The sequence below is a fragment of the Phoca vitulina genome, unplaced genomic scaffold, assembly GCF_004348235.1.
Source record: "Phoca vitulina isolate PV1807 unplaced genomic scaffold, GSC_HSeal_1.0 scaffold18, whole genome shotgun sequence".
NCBI lineage: Eukaryota > Metazoa > Chordata > Mammalia > Carnivora > Phocidae > Phoca > Phoca vitulina.
In genome coordinates this window covers 30965705-30978574 of record NW_022589721.1, presented here as the reverse complement: position 1 = coordinate 30978574, position 12870 = coordinate 30965705, and the positions used below count along the sequence as shown (strand labels likewise).

At 54.5% G+C, this 12870-nt stretch overlaps 1 protein-coding gene across 1 annotated transcript in view; it reads left to right on the top strand.

Moving 5' to 3' along the window:
* COL22A1 (collagen type XXII alpha 1 chain) overlaps nucleotides 1-12870 on the top strand; it is a 247120-nt gene that overhangs the window by 36517 nt on the left and 197733 nt on the right. The window lies entirely within an intron of this gene.

Genomic DNA, 12870 nt, shown 5'->3' with positions numbered 1-12870 from the left:
ACTCTGCTCTTTACCAACTGTGTGCATTTGGGCAGAAGACTTACCCTCAGTTTCCTCATCTGGAAAATGGTATGCAGAAATCTCCTGCATACACACATTGCAAAGATTCTGTGCATGTCTGTAGATTGTATGGCGTGAGTGGTTGTAGACCTTGTCCCCACTGTCCCCGTTCCCTGCTTCGGAGAGGCATCAGCCAGAGCCCCGCGAAGGCACAGGACTAGTGAGTAAAGATGCAGGAGGCAGAGCCCCCAGCCACCTCCTCATGCCTGGCATCCCTGATGCAGAAATGTAGTCCTTGCAAGTGAAAATCAGCCGTTTGGCACTATTTCTCTGCACACTTAGAGGTAAAATGGACCGCAGAAGTCTCCACCTGTCCTACCAGGCCCAGCTACCTGTGCTGAGGAGGTGGTGGGAATGGGAGGGAAAGGGACCCTGGCTGGCGGGTGTTGGGATGGATGCAGACCAGCTCCTCCCCAGCCTTCTTGCTTTGTGTGAGAGTCACCGCATGGTCCATGTTCAGGGAGGGGTGACTAGAAACGTCTAAGTGGGCTCAGCAGCAGATTATTCCAGCGACAAACAGGTAATCAACCTGTTCAGCACATTCCATTGTCTTGAGGTGGGCGACAGGGACTGGCCCAGGGGAGCCTAAGGCACCATGGTCCGCAAGACGTTTGTTGATTGGAAGCCACAAAGGGCCTTACGCCTCCTAAAAAATATTTTTTAATAAAAAATAATTTATTATCATCAGAGGTGTTATATACAATAGGTGAGCAGGGGGTGGGAGTGAGTGGAGCCCCCATGGGCTGCTTTGACCTCCTGGTCTAGGAGCTTGAACAGGTGCGGGGCGAGAGAACAGACAGATGGTCACCAGAGGGGGGGGGTGGGGGGCTGGGTGAAGTGGGTGGAGGGAATTAAGGGGTACCAGCTTCCAGTTATAAAGTCAATAAGTCATGGGGATGAACAGTCCAGCACAGGGAATATGGTCAATATTATTGTAATAACCGTGTGCGGTGACAGATGGTGACTACACTTATCGTGGGTATCATTTCGTAATATATAAAGATGTCACATCACTATGTTGTACACCTGAAACTAATATAGTGCTTTCTGTCAACTATACTTTAATTTTTAAATACTGGGAAAAAAAACAGAAAAGCAAAGAAAGAGGGATCCAATAAACCTGCAGTGAGGACCTGTTAAAACTCTGGGCTATCGAGGATTTTCTCTCTTTCTCTCCCCCCTTCCCTCCCTGCCCCGCTCCTGGAAGCCCAGAGTTGAAGTCCTGGGTTTGCCATTCATCGTCTTACTGATTATGTAACCCCTGTGCTTGGTTTCTCCATCTGTACAATGGCTCCACAATCCCTCCTCTTCCTGAGCGGGTCACACAGAAAGTGCTCCGAGCAGCGCCTGGCCCACAGCAGATACTGGACACGTGTCCTCTGTCACTATTTTCTGCTGCCCATACGAACTTGAGGAAGTCGCATGAGCTCTCATCCGAAACACGGGGATGAGAAACCCATCTGATAGCTTTGCTACAGGGTTTTCTTCATCAGTTCAGGAAATCCTGATTAAATGCTTCCCAGGAGCCGGAAACTCTGGCTGCAGGTTATAGGAGTGTGGGGCTTAATGGGATCTCCACGGCCCTGTTCACACAGAGCTTCTATCTCAGGAGAAGAAAAAAAAAAAAACATTAAAACATGAGCACATAAAAATGATGAGTGAAAAGCAGAATGAGATCCCACCTTACACCTGTCAGAATGGCTCTGGAAAAGACTAGAAATAACAAGTGTTGGCGAGGGTGTGGAGAAAGGGAACATTTGCGGGCTGCTGGTAGGAATGTGAACTGGCGCAGACACTAGGAATACAGGATGTAGGTTCTTCATAATATTGAAGACAGAACTGCCGTATGACCCAGCAGCTCCACCTCTGGAAACATACCCAAAGGAAATGAAATCAGTAACCTGAAAACATACCTGCCTCATTCATTGCAGCATTATTTACAAAAGCCGGGATGTAGAAGCAGTGTAAGCGTCCACGTATGAATGAATGGGTACAAGAGGCTGTGGTGTTCACTACAAGGGAATATTATTCGGTCATAAAAAATGAGGGGATCCTGTCCTCTGTGACAACATGGATGGACCTTGAAGGCATATAGTGCAGAGGGGAATTGGCAGAGATGGGCAGATGGGTAGGCATTCCCCAAGAAGAGGATTTAGGGGCAGGGGCGGGGGGTGGAGGGTCTGGCTGAAAAGTGGGAAATGTGGGTAAAGGGTTCTCGTGAGGAACCAGAGGCTGGAGGGGCTGGGCAGCGGGTTTATGGTCAACTGGGAGGTCCCCCCACAGCTTCATTGTCCAGGAGTGGGGATGGCAGGTGCAGCAGAGCCCAGGACTGCAGGCAAGGTGACCCCTCTGTCCCCACCCCAGGCTGGCGCCTCCAGCTGCCAACCCGCAGAGGTGATGGAAGGTGCAGCCCCAGTGGGCGCCCTGGACAGAAGGACGGCGTGTGGGCAGGGTCCCCACCCTGTCCCCAGGCCTCAGCCCCTCTCCAGTTACCGCTGTGCCTTCGCCAGCTGGACGGTGGGAAGGCTGCCTGACTGCCTCTTTGACATCTGGCTGTGATTTCCCAGCAGCCTCACCAAAGCTCACCCCGCAGGAATGCAGCCGGTGGCCGTTCCGGGAACCCACCTCCACCAAGCCTCTGTGGAGAGGGTGGGAGCACATGAGGAGCGGGGCTGGCCAGGTCCGCTTCTGCCCCACGACCTGGGCTGCAGTGAATGGGCCCCCAGGCGAGCCGTCTGCTCCCACAGGCATTTGGGGCCTGGCAAAGCAGTGGGCTGAGCCAGGGCGCCCTGCTCGTCCCTGGGGACTGCCCTGGCCACTGGGGCTCTGATTCTGGGGACATGACCCGGAGTCTGGACACAGATAGATCTGATCCCAGACCACATGCTAATGGAGAGAATGTGGCCGTGACTAGAGAAGAGTAAATCGCACCTTATCTTGTTTGCCCACCTCTGCTGAGAACCACAGAATGTCCCTGCGGGGAGGCATTTTGGGCTCATTCTGTTTTCCTGGGACTGCATGGGGAGGGTGGTATGTCCTGGCCACGGGGTGACTTAGGGTCAGTGTTGCCCCCAGAACCCGGGCCTTCTTCATACCCTGTCCCTTACCTCCTCCCCCTTTCCTCCAGGATGTCTTGTCTCCTCTCTATGGGGTGAAGTGAAATATCTTCTCAAAACTCCCCTGGATTCACATGATCAATTTGCATTTTGCCACTCACTTTGTTTTCCTATTTCTGTCTGCTCAGAATCCATGGGGGTAACAAGGAGGCTTTGTTTCCTTACCTGTGGGTCTGCTTAGCAGCCCTGTCACCTAGGACCCTCACCTTGTCATGCAGCCCTGGGGGTGCCCCTCGACCTCGGATACTGCAGAAGCTCAGGGTTGTGGGTGACTGAGCCCAGACTGGGCGCAGGTGAGGTTCCCCTCAGCGCCAGGTCCTGTGGTGAGAATGGGCAGGAGGGGAAGCAAGATGGCCACTGTGTGAGACCGAGGTGGCCTGAGCACTGAACTTGGCCCTTCCTGCACTTTCTCTCCTGTAAGCCCTGTTAAGACCCTGAAGGGCAGGTGTCAAGAGTGTGGACTCAATTCTAGAATTGAGCAAACTAGCCTCGGAGTCTGAAAAGACAGAGGCTGCCGTACACAGAAGGTCTCTGTTCACTGCCTACGGGGGACAAACAGAACAGAGACAGCGAAGAGGGAGCTTGAGGAGACGTTTGTTCCTGGGGAACTGATGAAATCGCCCCCAGCAGCAAATTTGGATCAGAGGTTTTGCATCCAAGTCAGAGGGCAAAGCTTTGGGGAGAAAAGCTTGGCACTAGAAGCCGTACCCCATCGTCCCCAGGACCAGCTGTCCCGTAAAACACACTGCAGTTTGAGAAGCTCCTGCCTCACTCCGGCCACTGGTGTTTCCTGGGTTTGGCTTCAGAGGACCTTTGAGGAGTGGGACCAAGGCTGTGGCCATGTGCCTGGCACGGGGAGGCTCTGGTGGGGGCTGCACCATGGGCATTTCCCTTTGGTAGCCTCAGATCCCTTCCCTGTAAAACGAGAGGTCTGGACCATAGGGTCATCCTTCAGGCTCCTTCCTGATCCTCAGCTCTGGCCATGTGCTGTAAGAATATTGATTCTAGAAGTGCGTCTCTCCGTTGCACCTGGCAGCCAACTCAGCCCTAACCTTTCCTGCCATGTGCCTCTTCCCCTGCCAGACTTCAGGGTGCGCTGGGCAGGTTGTGTGGGTTGTGCATTTCACCAGGCCTGGGTTTGTATCCTTTATCTGCCACTCCCTGCAAGGTGACGTGGATGGGCTGTGCAGCCGCTCTGAGCCCCCACGTAGCTGCATGCTGGGAGTGGCCAGCCCCCGAGGAAAGCCTTTGAGAGATTTGAGTGAAATCCCCTGGACTGTGGGCTTCAGGAGGGCAGGGACTTTTGCCCTTTCTGTTCCTGTGGCCTCCCTAGCATCCGGGCAGTGATCATGTCCCTGCCATGCTAGACACTCCGGAAACATTGGCTCATGTCCTGCTCCGCTCCCTAATGATTAACTTCCCAGCAGAACACAGGGGTCTTAGGGTCCTGACAGTGTCCCACCTTAGCCCCTGCCCACCACTGGTCCTAGACCCCACGCTGCTGACCCCGCCCCCATCTGTCATGTGACCTTCTCACCAATTCTGCTCATTTAAGGGATTCTTGAGGTCCCCAGAACCCTTGTTCTACAGATGGATCATTTAACCCATGATGGTCTTGCGGTCTGCTATAGGGGTCAGATGAACCTGGGTTTGGATTTTGCATCCCGAATGATGAGTTCTGTTACTGGGGGACAGGTCGCTGAGTCTTGTGAGCTTGCTGTGGGTCACTCTCCTGCTGCTTCTACCTCCTTCCCTCCAGCTCACCCTTCAGGTCTCAATGGAGACATCCCCGACTCTCCAGCCATTAGCTTGGATCCCACTGTGTTGCCCCCATCCTCACCCCAGAGCTTCCCACTGGTTATAATCACCTGCTGGAGAGGTCAGTGCCTTATTTGGCCAATTTCCATCTTGTCCACTGGACAGCAGCTCCCTGAGGACAGAGAGCTGGTCATCGTGCCCATTACATCCCAGAGCAGGTCAGTGCCAGGTACATAGTAGACATTCATTAGACATGGGATGAAGGAAAGGAAGTTTGCAGGTAGGTTTGATGCATCTCAGATGCCCACGGCTGAAGGTCACTGCTTGGCTGAGCCCGGTGGGCCGAAGTAGCCAGGACCCATGTGGCACCTGAGTGTTGGCCTAGGGTTCTGCTGCCCTCCCGAGTTCCCCCTGCACCTCTTCTCCTGTCCCCTCCTAGAGGAGGTCCTCTTGGCCTCTGCTGACACCTGCTGGCGCTCAGCCCATGGGACATTCCTGGGAGGGAAAGGAGGTCCGAGGACCCCAGGGACCTGTGAAATCCCTCCCTCCTTGGATGGCCACACTCACACAGTAACTACCATTGCCTTCTGCCTGGTCTCAGTTGCTCTTCCGGACTCCCTGGTAGAGCCATCGATCTCTTCCTTGCCCTGAATTCCAAACCTTGCCCTGGGTTACCAGGCTTCCCTGAGCTGGCGTCTTCCCTCCCTCCTCTCTGCCTCCTCACTCCACTTAGCTCGGGGCTTGGTCCCCTTCCCCACCCCGGGGCGAACTAAGCCCCTTCCCCCTCGGGGCTCTGTACCACTTGGTGCTCCATCTGCCTACTTGCTTTTCCTGTGGCTGGCTCGTGCCCGTCTCCGCTCTCAGCCCAGATGTCACTCAGCCAAGAGATCTTCCCAGACCCGTGTGTGCGACATGCATCGTGGCCCCCACAGCCAGCACCTGGGCATACCACCTGCATACTTCCTGATCACACCTGACGACGAGCTCGCTTCTCTGTGTCTGTCTGTCTGCCGTCTGCTTCCTCCACTAGCACGTGACCACCGAGAGGCCAGGGGTTGGCACGTGTTTGCGCTTGCTCTTTATTCTGGAAGGTTGGTGCCGGGCACTTGGCAAAAATGCACTGGCTGAATGAGTGAATGAATGAATGAGCACTAATTAGGTGCCAGGCATGCCACCAACTTCCCACTCAGTATCCCATTTATGCTGCAGGATGACCTTGGATGGGGAAAACCCCACAAACTTACATCCCTATTTCCGGATCTGGAAGCACACACGGGGGCAGCTGATTCGAGAGAGGCAAGATCTGCAGAATCCAGACCATCTTCCCCATCAGCCTTGGAGAGCACGGTCTCCCTCTGGCCCTGTTCCAGCCTCACCTTACCCCAGTGAGCAGGCCTGGGCTTGGGCTGGGAGAGGAGAGACGGCCCCGGTGTGAGGCAATCTGCCACTGTCCAGGCCGCCCCGGGCATGTCAGCCGGTGCAGGCCCAACAGGCCTCCCGGACTCCCGAGCTCAAGTCTGCAAACAGCATTTGCTTAAGGCCACCAGCCACCGCCCCCATCCCGCCCCACCGCCCCTGCTGTCCTTCCTGCCTCCTCCCCCTGAGCCTCCTGTTGCCTCAGCAACAAGCACCCTGAGGCAGGGCTCAGACCTGCTTTTAAAAAATAATAATCATGGGGCACCTGGGTGGCTCAGATGGTTAAGTGTCTGCCTTCGGCTCGGGTCGTGATCCCAGCATCCTGGGATCGAGCCCCGCATCGGGCTCCCTGCTCAGCGGGGAGCCTACTTCTCCCTCTCCCTCTGCCTCTCTCCCTGCTCATGCTCTCTCTCTCTCTCTCTCTATCTCTGTGTCTCAAATGAATAAATTAAAAAAAAAATCTAAAATAATAATAATAATAATAATGGTAAATAACTCATAAATCATGTCTAAATCTTTAAAAAAGCAAAAATGAAGGTATCACTTTAAGTTCTGCCTCCCAGAGGTAACCACGGTTTCAGTATTCCATGTTCTTCTGGATGCCCCAGCATGTGTGTGTGTGGGAGGGAGCAGGCGAGAGAGTGCTGGAGTCGCACCGAGTTGACTCCTGTCTCCACCACTAACTAGCTGCGTGATTTAAGTGGGTCCTCTTGGCTCTCCTAGCGTCAGTTCTCTCGTCTGCACAATGGGCACGATGAGTAGTCCTGACAGGCCAGACAGGATGCCAAACAGTGCCTCAGTGAGCGGCAGATATGCAGCCATGCCCGCGGGAGCTGTGATCCAAGCCTGTGTGCTCATGGCTCAGGGGAGCCCTGTCCCTCCACTCCCCTGGCCTGTCTGGGTGAGGGAAGAGTAGGGGGCCGGGGGGCTCCGCTGGAGAAGACCGGACAGTGGAAGGAGCACCCTGGCTGCCTTGGAATATCTAAGTAGCTTCTGTGAGAGAGAATGGGGACCTGTTTGGGCTTGGTACCCACCTTGCTGTCTGTCCACCCTGGGGTCACAGTGCCCCGCTCGGAGCCTGGTGTGAACTGGCACAAGCGAGCAGACCCGGCGGGCAGAACTTGGGGAGCACCCGGATCCTATAGGTGCAGAGCGAGGACTCTACAAGTCTGAGCTCTTCCTGGGGCGAAGGGGCTGCCTCAGGCAGAAGCAGCTGGCCGTCCGTCTGTTCAGGCTTTGGAGACTCTGCTCCCCGTTGGCTGGGTGACTGGGGCGGGTGACTTTCGGAGAGGCCGTGTGGCGCCGTGGTCAGGAGCCCGATGCCAGAGCCGTCCTGCTGACTTTGCCATTTGCTAGCTCTGTGGCCTTGGGCGATCCATTTACTAATTCCTTTGGCCTTTCTTTCCCCATCTGTAAATAATAGCACCTGTCCCTTGAAGCTGTAGGGAGGACTCGATTAAACGTGTCAACGTGTTCACCGTGCTTAGGACAGCGTCTGGTGCAGAGCAGGCGTACCCGCGTCTGCTGATCACTGAGATGCCGCCATCCCCAGCAGAGCGGAGACAGTCTATACTGCACACCCAGCGCAGAGCTGGCCGTGGGGCCCTCAGTCCCCGGCAGCCACTGGCATTGCATTCGGGACCATTCATATCATCCGGGCCTGGCTCAGCGTCTGCTGGCTCTCCAGAGTGGGACTGTGAGGGTGCCTTCCTGGCTGGCCTTGGAGCAGCGGAGAAGCTGGGCGGCATGTCTGCTGGCGCCTGATTTCATGTCCTCCCTCCTCCGCGTCTTCCCCCCCCCTTGGAACACCATCATCTTCTCCATGGCCGGCTGCGCTCAGTGGCGGCCGCTGTGAGGTGCTGGGTGAGCAGTGATCGCTTCCTGTCCGTGGCCCGCGGAGTCCCCTGGCTCTGCCCCTTGCTCCCATGGTCCTGCTGATTCCCTAGACCAGGGCTACCATGTCTTCTCCCAGACTCTAGATGCACGGAGACCTTTATTCAAATCCAGGTACTCCTCCCATCCTGGTGAGTTTCTTAACCTTTTAGCATCTGTTTCTACATCTGCGTAATGGGAAGAAAAAATCAACTTACTGGAACGATTGTTGCAGGTAAAATCCCCAGCTGGGAGACTGGCACACAGTAGTGCTCAGTAATTACCAGCACTCTCTTTTCCCAAATGAAGACACCAGGGGATGGCATGGCTCAGTGTTTTCTAGATAGAAGTGTGGATGTGTCAGCGAAAAGCCAAAGGGCATCCTGGGCAAGCATACTTTCCCCTTCTGCCATTTGGTAAACTGAGGACGATTGAAGTGTTTTTCCACAGAAACTGCAGTGAATTCCTGGGGTTTTTTTTCCCCCTTGGAGCAGCTCTGATCCTTCAGTAGCTAGGCTCTCTTGAAAGCTTCTGGTGAAGCAGAACTGGTTCTGTGGGCAGAGAGATCTCTTTCCTCTCTAGAACTCACAGAGGATCCACCTGCCCAAAGACCAAGGGAGAACGGGTGTCAGTGAGTGACAGTAAGTCAGCTCCAAGGGAGCAGGTCTTTGTGATCAGCCATGGCCTTTGTGTGTTCCTACCCTTTCTAAAAGGAACATTGACCAACTCATGCAAGAACTAGGTACACATTTCCATTCCTGAGAACTCTTCCCATCTCTAATCCCAGAGCTGCTTCTCATGTCGATCCCGAATGATTACCGGGTAAACCCGTCTTTCCTGGGATAGTGAAGACACCCCAGTCCGTCCGTGGCTCCTTTACCAGGAAAATAACGTGCTGGTCCTCACCACCGTCTTGAGTTGTGCTCAGGCAGCTGGAAAGAGAGCAGCTTTCCAGTCCTGGATCCTGGCTCATCAGTGCTGCTCCCAGAAAGGGAATGCGTGCAGGTTTGGAATACACTCTGTGGCAAATTAAAAACAAAGGCAAACCAAACAAAAACAAGTACGGTAGCCGAGGCAAACAGAAGTGTGTTTTTCTTACCCTTTTCACCCAGGCTCAGGCTGCTGGAGTGGAATCCCTGTCTCCTCAGTTGTCCTTGGCAGTCCCGTGGACGTTATGTCCCCGCAGTCTAAGGAGAAGGAAGGGAACGTGAATTCGGCAGCCCCATCCGCCTCTCTGTCCCACTTCATCAGGAAAAGCAAAAGCTTTTTAAGAAACCACCCCTCAGCCAACCACAGCAAACTCTGTTACTCATTTTCTTGTCCAGAACTGGGTCACACGTGTGTCCCTGGCAGCGAGGGAGGCTAGAAACATGGGGGACAGTATTACCTCCATTAGCCAAGACCGGCCCGCCATTGAGTTGAGGGGCATTCTTTTAGCAGGGAAGAAGTAGGACTGACGGCCGATGGGGTCTGTCTCACCTCCACGGCAGGAGCCCCGCTCTGTGGCATCTCACTGCTCATCCGCGTCATGATGGAGCCCATGGCTGGAAGGCCAGCCAGGGCTGACTTCTCGGCTCAGGTGTCACTGGTCATTTCTGGTCTGCGTGAACTCAGGGCCTGTCCGTGTCTGGGGCTGGGAAGACAGTGACGCTACGGAGCTGAGCGGGGAGCCGCCCGGGGCTGCAGGCTCACGCTTTCTGGGGAGACAGACACCAGTCGGTGACTTCCAGGTGGTGCCATCGGCTCTGGGACGTGGGGCGGGGTGCTGGGGCTCTGTGACTGAGAACAAGCCCTGGGGTGAGGTGGGCAGTCTCAACGGCTGAGGGGGGAGCCTACAGAGCAAGGAGACAGTGATGTCATGGCAGCTGTGACACTTTCTTGTGCTTCCAGGTCTCAGGTCTGTCGCCACAGTCAGCCCACCAGTGCCCTGAAGGCGGGGACGGTGACTTGTCTTTATTTATTTATTTATTTATTTATTTATTTATCAGAGAGGGAGAGAGGGAGAGAGAACACAGCAGGGGGAGTGGCAGGCAGAGGGAGAAGCAGGCTTCCCGCTGAGCAGGGAGCCCGATGCGGGGCTCAATCCCAGGACCCTGGGATCATGACCTGAGCCGAAGGCAGATACTTCACTGACTGAGCCACCCAGGCACCTGGGGACTTGTCTTTTTTCCCGTTCTAGTGTCCCTAGAACTAGCTCTGTGCCTAGAACATATCTGGAGTTCTCAGATATTTTAGTTTAAATAAATGAGTTAATGTGGAAATAAATAGATCATTATCTAAGATGTGGAAATATCTTGGCCAAACAGATACAGTTTTAGGCTAAGCGGGCCTTTGGATGCTAACCCCACCTCCCTGCCAAGCAGGTGAACCCACAGGGCCCCGGCATCTCACCCCTGTGAAGCCTGGCTGGAGGGGGTATTTTAGGAACCATTTGTCCTGACTTCATACTAAGTTGGCTATAAATTGCCCTTTAGGGTGCCTGGGTGGCTCAGTCGTTAAGCATCTGCCTTCGGCTCAGGTCATGATCCCAGGGTCCTGGGATCCAGCCCCGTGTAGGGCTCCCTGCTCCGTGGGAAGCCTGCTTCTCCGTCTCCCACTCCCCCTGCTTGTGTTCCCTCTCTCACTGGCTCTATCTGTCAAATAAATAAATAAATAAAATCTTTAAAAAAAAATAAATGGCCCCTTGAGCCTCTTGGATGTATAAGGGTTAGTGATGGCCCCACCAGGCGATTGGCAGGTGGTTCGGGGAATGATTCCTTAACGCAGTTTGGGCAAGTTCTAATGTCTTTGAAAAGAAGCCCCATCTTACCTGTGTTCACGGTCTTTGGACTGTCCTTGCCCATCTGGGTTTGGGAATCAGGTGACAACCTTAGGGTATTTTCGGAGACAAGGCTCCGTGTCCCTGCCTGTGTCCTGAGCTCCAGCCATCGGTCTCCAGGGATTGGCTCATCATCAAGGATAGAACCTTCTGAGTCAATGCATGATCCACAGCCAGTCTCTCTGGCAGCCTTCCAAGGCTAGAGCAACTGGTGGTCAGCCCACAGCTGCCGCTGTCCTGGGTGGGGCTGTCTAAATATTGCGAGGTGCCTGCATCCTCTTGCGTATTTGGTCCTAGACAGACAGCTCGGTGCTGTTTCCAAAATAACCCCTTGCATGGGGCTTGGCAGACCTCGTGGTGCCTTTTAGGATAAACATGAAAAATACCTCCACACCAGGGAAGATCTCATTCTTTTCCCTCACTGCTGATTGGTAAAGGGGCCCCGAACTGGCCCCTCACTGAGACCCTTGTGCCCCGAATGTGAAAACAGGTCATTGCACTGGGACAGATGACAGAACTATCTAATAAGGGGGGGGGGTTTGTGATGGTGACGTGCACAGAGAAGGGTCTCCACTAAGGTAAGCGAGTTGCTTCAGGCGCTGAATTGGAGGGCCACCCTGCCTTGTTCCAGTCCCCTTATGAACTTGAGCTTGCTCAGCCCCCAGGCAGCCCCGTGGCCCGTGTGTGCTCTATAAGGTCTCCCCGCCAGAGACACTCGCACCAAGACAGGTTTACAGACTTGGCCAAGACAGCGAGCTGGTTTGTCAGGGACCCGACACTTGGACCGAGGACTTTAAAATTCCAAGTTGGTGCTCTTTCTGGGATTTGGGGGGCAATTGGAAGAGTCTCTTTTGCTTCCAACTTTTTTCTTAAGTGAGGAATCGTGAAGACGTTAAGACATTAATGTACTATCTTATAATGAAGTATTTGTCTTGCTGTAAGACTTACTCTATTGCCTTTGTATAGTTGAGCAGCTTTGCTTCTGGAATTGTACTTGAAGCTCCTTAGGGTGGGCAGAAGCACAAGAGACACCTTTGTGGGGGGCCCCCGGCACACGTTTCCCGTTTCACTGACACCTGTGGACTCGGAATCCTGATGCGTATGTTCATGCCTTTCTAAATGACATTCCCTTTGCCTGTGGCCCCTCTTTTTTTTTTTTTCAAGATTTTATTTATTTATTTGACAGAGAGCGAGAGAGCGAGAGCAGGAACACAAGCAGGGGGAGTGGGAGAGGGAGAAGCAGGCTTCCCGCGGAGCAGGGAGACCGATGCGGGGCTCGATCCCAGGACCCTGGGACCGTGACCTGAGCCGAAGGCAGACGCTTAACCAATTGAGCCACCCAGGCGCCCCTGCCTGTGGCCCCTCTTGTTCTTTTGTCAGTCTAGCTAGGTCTTCACTCTTCCCTTAAGAAAGCCTCAAGCATCACCTTTCCAGGAAAGCTTCCCTGACCTCCCCAAGCCTGGCGAGGTGTCAGACCTGTGTCCCGAATCCCCCAGCAACCACGCTTGCTCTGTCACTTACTACACTCTGCTGACCCTGTCACTTTGGGTGTCTGACTCTCTCTAAAGGGTGAGGCTGTGTGCTCCCTGTGAGTAGGTACACTACCTTGTTGGAGTATCACCCCTAGGACAGAGCACAGTATTTGCAGAGTAGGTGCTTGGCAAGTACCCATGTAAATGAACCAGTCCGTAGTGTGCACCGCCTCCTGCATGCCGGGAGCTGGGGGCCCTGGGTGCTGTGCGCGGGGAGCTGGGGGCGCTGGGTGCTGCGTGCCGGGAGCTAGGGGCCCTGGGTGCTGCGTGCCGGGAGCTGGGGGCGCTGGGTGCTGCG